The sequence below is a fragment of the Nycticebus coucang genome, chromosome 9 (genome assembly GCF_027406575.1).
Source record: "Nycticebus coucang isolate mNycCou1 chromosome 9, mNycCou1.pri, whole genome shotgun sequence".
Taxonomy (NCBI): domain Eukaryota; kingdom Metazoa; phylum Chordata; class Mammalia; order Primates; family Lorisidae; genus Nycticebus; species Nycticebus coucang.
The window spans coordinates 26,767,094-26,777,373 of record NC_069788.1 but is presented as its reverse complement, the minus strand read 5'-3'; the positions used below and the strand labels follow the sequence as shown (position 1 = coordinate 26,777,373).

Here is a 10,280-nt window from a genome sequence, read left to right as displayed (position 1 = left end):
AACTGTGCAAGGGTCATGTACTGATGTGGTCATGTTCAGTAAGATTGGAGAGAGAGAGTTGGGTTGAGGGCAGTGTGTTTCTGAGTTTCTGTGGTTTTCCAAATGTATACACTGAGGTGAGAACCATGGAGCTTGCTGTGAAGAGGGTGGGTTGGCCCTGCACTAAACCCTGAGTGTTGGCCAGAGGACAGGATAAAATACATTGCAGATGCTTGGTGGGCTCTGCAACTCAGCAGAGACCAGAGGAAGCCAAGTCCATGGTGGTGGGAGGCTGCTATGCCTCTTACGAACCCAAGAAGAAATAGACCTTGGTGCCATCAGCTGCAGGTGCCAGTTGTTGGTGTTTCCCAAATACATGTGCCTTGGATGGGGCCAAGTGTCACCCAGTGAGTGCCATGCCTGTCATTCTGCAGATGGCAGTAGTGAGGATCTGGAGCACTCTGCACATTCTTTCTCCTGAGCTCTCATAAGCTCACCTCTTCCCACTTACCAAATCCCATCCTGGGAATAGTAGGAGTGAAGATGGAGATGGTAGTGGCAGGGTGTGTACAATGAGATTGACTAAACAATTATCCCTTAAAAGTGAGCATTACCTATAGGGACTGCTTCAGTTGTTAAATCAGTCTAACAAGTAAATTGCTTTGATATTTAGTTAGTTCTACCTTCTCTTGGGCAAGTGGTCTCATGAAGATGACAAATTTGGGTAAAATAAAGAAACCACATTCTGTTGGGATATCAAAGTTTGTAATCCATTTATATCAGCAATAGACTAGGGGGGAAATACTTGCCAAAAATATATGGCAAAGAACTAATGTTCTTAATTAGAAAAAGCTACAACAGTAGAAAAATAAACAAAGGGGTTCTCGTGAGAGGCGTTCTGGTGCGGGTGGCGGGCCCAGGGCCGGTGTGGGTGCGTGGTGCGCTGCAGTTTCTCGCAAGTTGGCCTCCCTTTTCAGGGACCATGGCCACGGACTCCTGGGCACTGGCGGTGGACGAGCAGGAAGCAGCTGTCAAGTTGCTGAGCAGCTTGCAGATCAAGGAAGAGAAAGTCAAACCAGATACTAATGGTGTTATCAAAACCAGTACCACTGCTAAGAAAACAGATGAAGAAGAGAAAGAGGACAGAGCTGCCCAGTCCTTACTCAACAAGTTGATCAGAAGCAACCTTGTTGATAACACAAACCAAGTGGAAGTCCTACAGCGGGATCCAAACTCCCCCCTCTACTCTGTGAAGTCTTTTGAAGAGCTTCGGTTAAAACCACAGCTTCCCCAGGGAGTCTATGCCATGGGCTTCAATCGACCATCCAAGATACAAGAGAACGCGTTACCCATGATGCTTGCTGAGCCTCCCCAGAACCTGATTGCCCAGTCTCAATCTGGCACAGGAAAGACAGCTGCTTTCGTCCTAGCCATGCTTAGCCGGGTGGAACCAGTGGACAGATACCCCCAGTGTCTATGCCCCTCCCCAACGTATGAGCTGGCACTTCAAACAGGAAAAGGGATTGAGCAGATGGGCAAATTTCATCCAGAACTAAAGCTTGCTTATGCTGTCCGAGGCAATAAATTGGAAAGGGGTCAAAAGATCAGTGAGCAGATTGTCATTGGTACTCCTGGGACCATCCTGGACTGGTGCTCCAAACTCAAGTTCATTGATCCCAAGAAGATCAAGGTATTTGTTCTGGATGAGGCTGATGTGATGATAGCTACTCAGGGCCACCAGGATCATAGCATCCGTATCCAGAGGATGCTGCCCAGGAACTGCCAGATGCTGCTTTTCTCTGCTACCTTTGAAGACTCTGTGTGGAAGAGTCTTTGCCCAGAGAGTGGTGCCAGACCCAAATGTCATCAAATTGAAGCGTGAGGAGGAGACCTTGGACACCATCAAGCAGTATTACGTCCTGTGCAACAACAGAGATGAGAAGTTCCAGGCCTTGTGTAACCTCTACGGGGCCATCGCCATTGCTCAAGCCATGATCTTCTGCCATATCCACAAAACAGCTAGCTGGCTGGCAGCAGAGCTCTCAAAAGAAGGCCACCAGGTGGCCCTGCTGAGTGGAGAAATGATGGTGGAGCAGAGGGCTGCAGTGATTGAGCGCTTCTGAGAGGGCAAAGAGAAGGTTCTGGTGACCACCAACGTGTGTGCCCGCGGCATCGATGTTGAACAAGTGTCTGTCGTCATCAACTTTGATCTTCCTGTGGACAAGGATGGGAACCCAGACAATGAGACCTACCTGCACCGAATTGGGCGCACTGGCTACTTTGGCAAGAAGGGCCTGGCCGTGAACATGGTCGACAGCAAACACAGCATGAACATCCTGAACAGAATCCAGGAGCATTTTAATAAGAAGATAGAAAGACTGGACATGGATGATTTGGATGAGATTGAGAAAATAGCCAACTGAGAAGCTCCACCAGTCACTGGTACCCACCCTGGCGCTGCCCCTTCCTGGAAGACTAGTGCTTTCTCAGCAGAGGCCTGGACAGTCACCACAATGATGAAGGCACGAGCAGAAAGAACCTACCTACCTCATTTTAAATTACGTTTGGACTTGACCAAAATTCCTGCAAATGATGGGGGAAAATAGAAGGAAAATTTTGCATTTTGGAAAATTTAATCATCCTCCCCCCTTAAGCCATGGTTTCCCCCATCTTTATAGTAATCTGGTTGCTGTTGGTAATCACTGGCCCCAGGAGACTCCCTGCCTGTTTTCTGGTTTGGCGGGTTGTGTGAGGCCTTCATTTTCTAAGAAAATGCCAGAGGTAGTGGTCATGTGAGGAAGCCAGGCAGGACATGGTGTGGCCCCACCACAATGGGTGGAGTAGTGGCCAACAGCAGAGAGGCCCAGGAACTGCCCCGTTCCTTGGACCCCTCATGAGCATTTCTCCTCCCCTCAAAGTTGGCCTCCTGCTTCTGAAATCTATAAATGTTCCAGCTTATCCCTTTTATCTGTGCTCTGTTGCAGAAGATACCCATTTCTCCCCAGTGCACATTTTGGCTACTTTTGTATACTTCAGATTTTGATAGAGGCATAGAAATCAATGGATCCCAGCTCCTTGGAGACTGGTCCAGCCAGCATAGATGAATCCTTCAAGGATCTGGCCTGCCTTCTGTCAGTTACCCCATCTGCTCAGTCATGGCAACCAGGAGACACCAGGTGATTGTCTGAACACATGTGGCTAAGTTAGTTGGTTCTTATCCATGGGCTGTCACGCTCTGCCTGGAGCCGAACAGCAATTTGGAAAGGAAGTTATGACCACATGAAAACTCTGGACTATGCTGTTCATCCATAATAGTGGACTTTATGGATTACTTTAATTCATACATTGTATGAATAAGGATAGATAAATTATAGCTATACACACCAAAAAAAAAAAAAAAAGAAAAGAAAAAGAAACAAAGGATTGGAATCGGCCATTCATAGACGATAATAACACTGGCCGGAAACTGAGACATAAGGTGCTCAATGTTTCTTAAAGAACTATAAAGTAAAACACAATATGAGATATTTTAGTTTGGTATATTGACAAATATATATTATCAGCCAAAGAGAATATATATTATCAGCCAAGAGAAAGGCTGATAATCCTCTAGCAATGTTTTCTAACATAAGTTTGCTGAGGCATTGCATACTCTGGTTGACCAGGTGTCTCCCGATTAAAACTCCACACAAATTCTCTTTTTGCAAGTTATCAGCAAAATCTAACAGAAAGCCCTCTGGGAGGGATCTCCAAAGGCAAAGAATCTAGTGGCAGCTCTGAAAACAGATTTCTTCAGTGACCTTGGGTATAAACTTTCAGCGCCTTATTCTCCATCTAAAACTTGAAGAGGACGAGACCTACTTTTTCCATGTCTCACTGAAATGCGATCAAGATTAATGGCCTAACATAGAAAATGACTCCAGTGCCTTGAAAGAACAGGCACATTATTCAATGCCTGAATCTATAAATCTGGAAGAAAATCAGTCTGATTCACTTAAGTGAGGAAGAATGCTCACTTAAAACCATGCAATTTTATTTTATTTTTTTAAATTTAATTAAATTAATTAATTTATTATTATTAAATCATAGCTGTGTACATTAATGCGATCATGGGCACCATACCATACAAACCATGTGATTTTAGAAGTAGGTGGATAAAAAACAATTTAATTTGGTGTTTTTCAAAATGTCCTTCACAGTGATAGTGTTAACTCAGACGGAGGGAATTGGTTGAGTCATAGAGTGTAGATTTTGTTTAGATTTAGAAGCTAGGTACTATATTAGATCCATACAACTATTTCACTTGTTTCTGCATTCAAGTACCTCTACCCTAAGGCCACACTATAGTTATTGAATTTGTATAAGCTGGCATCATAAAAATGCTTTTCTGTTCCAATTTCTAAACTTTGCACAGTGCAACACATGTTATTTTTCTGAAGTCAAGTATAAGCAAATTTCTCAGGATTTTTGCTGCCTGCATTGGCAGTATTTGAGGAAAGATATTTCATAATAGATAAAAAATAGTCCAGATTGCAAGTCTTGCCTTTTTTCCCCCTATTTACAATTTAAAACATGTACAACTTTTTAGTTCAAATTGTGTGTGATGTTACTGGGCACAGTGGCTCATGTCTGTGATCCTAGCACACTGGGAGGTTGAGGTGGGTGGATCACCTGAGCTCAGGAGTTTCAGACCAGCCTGACCAAGAGTGAGACATCATCTCTGCTAAAAATAGAAAAACGGAGGCAAGGAGATCTCTTGAGCCCGAGAGTTTCAGGTTGCTGTGAGCTATGAAGCCATAGCACTCTACCCAGGGCAACAGAATGAGATTCTCTCTTGGAAAAAAAAAAAAAAAATGTGTGTGATAGGTTAAATTAAATCACGCTATTCTAATCAATATGACTGTCTTCCGGTATGCATAGTTGTATTGAAATAAATGTATTAAAAAAGCCTCGGATACCACAATCCATCCAGAAGGGTGGAGCTTCTGTTCTACCCCTCCCAATAATAGCACTAAAATAGAAATATCTCCCAAGCAATGGGCACTTACTAGGTGGCAAGAATTATGCTTCATGTAGTGTATTTCACTCATCATTCTCTCTCCACTTTCTAGGTGAGGCAGCTGAGGCTTGGAGAGGGTTAGTAGTGGAGCTCAGGCCTCACAGACGCTGGAATCTACAAGCTGAAGAATCCTGTGGCACTTGTCCCTCCCTTCTAGCAGCAGAGCAGCTCTGCTTTTAGTTTAAATATTGAGCTTTTGCTTCTCATATTGTCAACTATCTTCCACTTGCTCTTTAGGAAAAGTATCAAAGTGAAATTCTAATACTGTGACTTCTCTGCTTGGGACAGTTTTTTTTTTTTTTGGAGGCAGGATCTCGCTCTGTCATCCAGGCTACAGTGCAGTGGCCTTATCAGAGCTCACTGTAGCCTTGAACTCCTGGGCTCAGCCTCTGGAGTATCTGGGACTAACAGACATACATCCCTTCTCCTGGCTAATGTTTTCACTTTTTTTGTAGTGTCTTACTATGTTGCTCAGGCTGATCTTGAACTCCTTAGGTTTAAGTGGTCCTCCTTCCTTGGCCTCCCAAGTGCTGGGATTACAGGCATGAACCACCATGCATGGCTTGCTCACAACTCTATTTATTTTTATAACGGCTTTATTGAGATACTTACATGCCATATTATTCACCCATGTAGCATTCAGTTCCATTTTTTAATACATTCATGAGTTGTGCAACCATCATCCCAATTTTAGAATATTTTCATCATGCCAAAGAGAAATCCCACACCCATCAATAGCTCCCCATTTCCCTCCACCCTAGCTCTAGGCAACCACTAATCTACTTGCTATCTCTCTGGACTTTTCCCTTCTGGGTATTTCATATAAATGGAATCACACACATGTGGCCTGCTGTGATTGGCTTCTTTCACTTAGTGTAACATTGTGGGGGTTCATCCATGCTGCAGTATGGGTTGGTACCACATGTCATTCCTTTTCACTGCTGAATAATATTCCAGTGCATGGACCTCCTGTCACTTGATAGATATTTTGGTTGTTTAAAAAGCAGTTTCTTATGTTGGACTATAATGAAATCTGCCCTAGAATTCTGTCTTAGCTTTGGTGACAAACCCATGACAAACCTTCTCCCTCTTCATGTGAGAGCCCCGCTACTATGCGGAAGTTCTTCTCCACCCTAATCAGCCGCAGTTACTGACATGCCTACTCCAGACTCTTGAATAGCTTCTCATTGTCTGGAACAGTGGTTCTCAAAGTGTGACTGGGTCAGGGGCATCAGCACCACCTGCAATGGTTAGAAATGCAAATTCTCATCCCCCACTTCAGGCTTACTGAATCTGAAACCGAGGGTGGGGCTCAGTGACTGGGGTGTGAGCAAGCTCCCTAGGTGATGTGGTACACCGAGGCCTGGTCTTCAGATGACCACATGGTCTGGCTCCTGCCTACCCCCTAGCCTTCCCTTACTCCTCACTGCTTCACGCACCAAACTCTGTGTGTGGCCCCTGCACACACCACATCTGTTTCCGATTCCAGGGCAGCATCATCTGGTGGTTAAGCACAGGATTCTGGAGCCCGATTGGGAGGCCTTGAATGCCACCTATATCATTTACTAGCAGTTGTGATCTCAGTCAAGTTACCTAACTTCCCTGAGCCTTAGTTTCCCCTACAGGAAATAGAGACAGAGGTAATAATAGTATCTACTCCCTCATTTGTTGTTATGAGAAATAAATGAATCAAAATATGTGGAGTAGATGGAATACTATGTGCCATGCAGTAGGAACTCTAGAAATATATTATGGCCTTTGTCTGTTGTATTAATTCCCTATGACTGTCATAACAAATTATCACAAACTTGGTGGCTTATAAACAACAGCAATTTATCTTTCTGAAAGCCAGAAGTTGAACATCAGTTTCACCGAGCAGAGCCACACTCCCTCCAAAGGCTTCTGGTGGCTTCCACCACTCCTCAGCTATGGTGGCATCAGGCCAGTCTCTGCCGCCTACATGGGTGTCCACGGCACCTAATCTCCCTCTGCTTCTCTTACAAGGGCATTTGTGATTGGATTTGGGGCTCGCCTGGATAATCCAAGATGATCCCATCTCAAGATCCTTAACTTAATTATAGCTACAAAGACTGTTTTTCCTTATAGAACATTCATAGGGTCCAGGGATTGAGCCTTACTTTCTTTGTATCATCCTGCCTGCCTGCAGTACCATTTTCTATTTGTTTCCTCCTCCTCTTCCTCGTTAAGATCCGATGCAGAGTTTGTCTCCTCCAGGAAGCCTTCCCTGACTTGCCTAATGTCAGATTTAGTTCAGCTACTCTGTGCTTTCCTGAAACCCTGAACATACTGTGTTTTTGTTTTTTAAGTAATAGATTTTTTTTTTTGACACAGAATGTCACTCTGTTGCCCTTGGTAGAGTGCCATAGTGTCATCATAGCTCACAGCAACCTCAAACTCTTGGGCTCAAGTGATCCTCTTGCTCAGCCTCATGAGTAGCTGGGACTACAGGTGCCTCTCACAATACCTGGATAGTTTTTCTATTTTTAGTAGAGACGGGGTCTCATTCTTGCTTAGGCTGGCCTTGAACTCCTGAGCTTAAGCAATACATCTGCCTTGGCCTCCCAGAGTGCTAGGATTGGAGGTGAGCCATCACGCCTGGCTGATTTTTTTTTTTTTTTTTTTTTGTGGTTTTTGGCCAGGGCTGGGTTTGAACCCACCACCTCTGGCATATGGCACCAGCGCCCTAGCCCTTTGAGCCACAGGCGCCGCCCACGCCTGGCTGATTTTATTTTTTATAGCAGCTTGAGGTTTACAGAAAAATTGACAGAGAATTCCATACAGGCCTCTTCCTATCACCTCCCTCTGCTTCCGGTTTCTCCTATTAACATCTTGCAGTAGTGTGATACGTTTGTTACAATAAATGCATGACTATTGATTCATTATAATTAGCCCAAAGTTCATAGTTCCCATTAGGGTTCACTCTTTCTATCATATGGTTCTACAGGTTTTGACAAATGTACAACGTCCTGCATCTGCCATGACCTTATCGTACCATTTCACCGTCCTAAAAACCTCTGGTGCCCTACCCAGTCCTCCCTCCCACCTCCCCACCCCCGACAATGTCTAATCTTTTTACAGTCTTCATAGTTTTGCCTCTTCCAGGATGTCATGTAGTTCAAGTTATACAGCATATGCCCCTTTCAGACTGGCTTCTTTCACTGAGCAATATGCATTTAAGGTTCTGCCATGTCTTTTCACGGCTTGATAGCACATTTCTTTCTTTTTTATTTTTTTTTTATTTTTAGACAGAGTCTTACTTTGTCGCCTTCAGTAGAGTGCAGTGGCATCTAAGCAAACTCAAACTCTTGGGCGTAAGAGATTCTCTTGCCTCTGCCTCCCTAGTAGCTGGGACTACAGGCGCCTGTCACAACGCCCAGCTATTTTTTTGTGGCAGTTGTCATTGTTGTTTAGCTGGCCTGGGCTGGGTTTGAACCCACCAGCCTCGGTGTATGTGGCTGGCGCTGTAACCACTGTGCTACGGGTGCAGAGCCAAAAGCACATTTCTTTTTAGCACCAAATAATATTGCCTGGATGTACCATGGTGTATTTATTTGCCTAATGAAGGACATCTTGGTTGCTTCTAAGTTTTGGCATTTATGAATAAAGCTGCTATAAATATCTGTGTGCAAATTTTTGCGTGAACATAATGTTTAATTCCTTTGGGTAAATACCAAGAAGTGAGATTTCTGGATCATATGATAAGATTATGTTTAGCTTTGTAAGAGACTGCAAAAGATATCTTCCAAAGCACCTGTACCTTGTTGCATGCCCACCAGCAATGAATGAGAGTTGCCGTACATCCCTGCTAGCATTTGGTCTTGTCAATGTTTTGGACTTTAGCCATTCTAATAGGTACTAGCGTAGCAGTGTCTCACTGTTCTTGTAGTTTGCAATTCTCTAATAATACAAGGTGTGGAGCATCTTCCACTGGGCTTATTTGCCAGCTGAACCCTAATGTGAGGAGTATGTTTAGATATTTTGCCTCCTTTTTAATTTCCTTCCTCCCTTCCTCCCTCCCTCCCTCCCTCCCTTCCTTCCTTCCTTCCTTTCTTTTTTCCTTTTCTTTCTTTCTCAGGGTCTCGCTCTGTCTCCCGGGCTGGCGTGCAGTAGTGTGATCATAGCTCACTGCAGCCTCAAACTCCTAGGCTCAAATGATCTTCTTGCCTCAGCCTCCCTAGGAGCTGGGGCTATAGGCCTGTACTATCATGGGACAGCTAATTAAAAAAAATGTTTAGTAGAGACTGAGTCTTGCTATATTGCCTGGGCTGATCTTAAACTTCTGGCCTCAGGTGACCCTCCTGTCTCCCAAAGTGCTGGGTGAGGCGTGAGACCCTGTGCCTGCCCCAGGTTGTTTTCTTACCGTTGAATTTGAATAGTTCTTTGTATATTTTGGATACAATACCTTCATCAGTTATATGTTGAACAAATATTTTCTCCCAATCTGTGGCTTGTCTTTTTATTCTCATAACAGGGTCTTTTATAGAGCAGTTTTTAATTTTAATGAAGTCTGGCTTATCAAACTTTTTTTTACAGATTACACTTTTATTGTTGTATCTACAAAATTGCTAAATCAAAGGTCACCTAGATTTATTTTAGCTAAACATATAAATATTTAGATAACACATAATTTACCTAGATTTATCACCTATGTGATCTGTTAGTTTTATGGGTTTGTGTTTTATAATACATTTAGGTCTATAGTTCATTTTGAATTACGGTGCCATCTTTTTATTGTTCTATCTCCTGCTTTACTGTACCTGTCAGAGTTTTCCTGGAGATTCTGAATTATTTCTTTTGTACTAGCACTCTCAGTGCTAAGTAGGCCCTAAAAAAAAAAGAGAGTAACTTTTATCCTGTTCAGCAACTTAGTCATTCATAAAAGAATCACAGAGGCTAGAGGCTTACCAGCCTAAAGAAAACACAGAATGTTTTGGTTTCAGCCTCTGCTTGCCTGTTATCATAAACACTGAACAGCTGTTTCCTCCGAGGACTTGCACAGTGGTGCAGGAAGGTCTCTGAGTGTCAACAATGCTGTTCCATTAAAGGACTAAGAATAGAGGAGGCTTTTATTTTCACTGGAATTTAATTTACTTCCAGTGGCAACCTACAAAAGAATACTCTGTGGTAGCAGGCTATGGTGGGGTAGAGAGTGAAAAGTTTAAGGTCACATGGTCACTCTCCCATCAATTCAACGTGACTCACAGTTTCCTGGGTCAAATGT

General features: G+C 43.6%; 1 pseudogene across 1 annotated transcript; it reads left to right on the top strand.

Annotated features, from left to right (window-relative positions):
* Nucleotides 1–864: 864 nt before the first annotated feature.
* LOC128594498 (ATP-dependent RNA helicase DDX19A-like) lies at nucleotides 865–3,147 on the top strand (annotated as a pseudogene). The gene has a single exon (XR_008382583.1). The product of XR_008382583.1 is annotated as an ATP-dependent RNA helicase DDX19A-like (transcript).
* The last annotated feature ends 7,133 nt before the right edge of the window (nucleotides 3,148–10,280 follow it).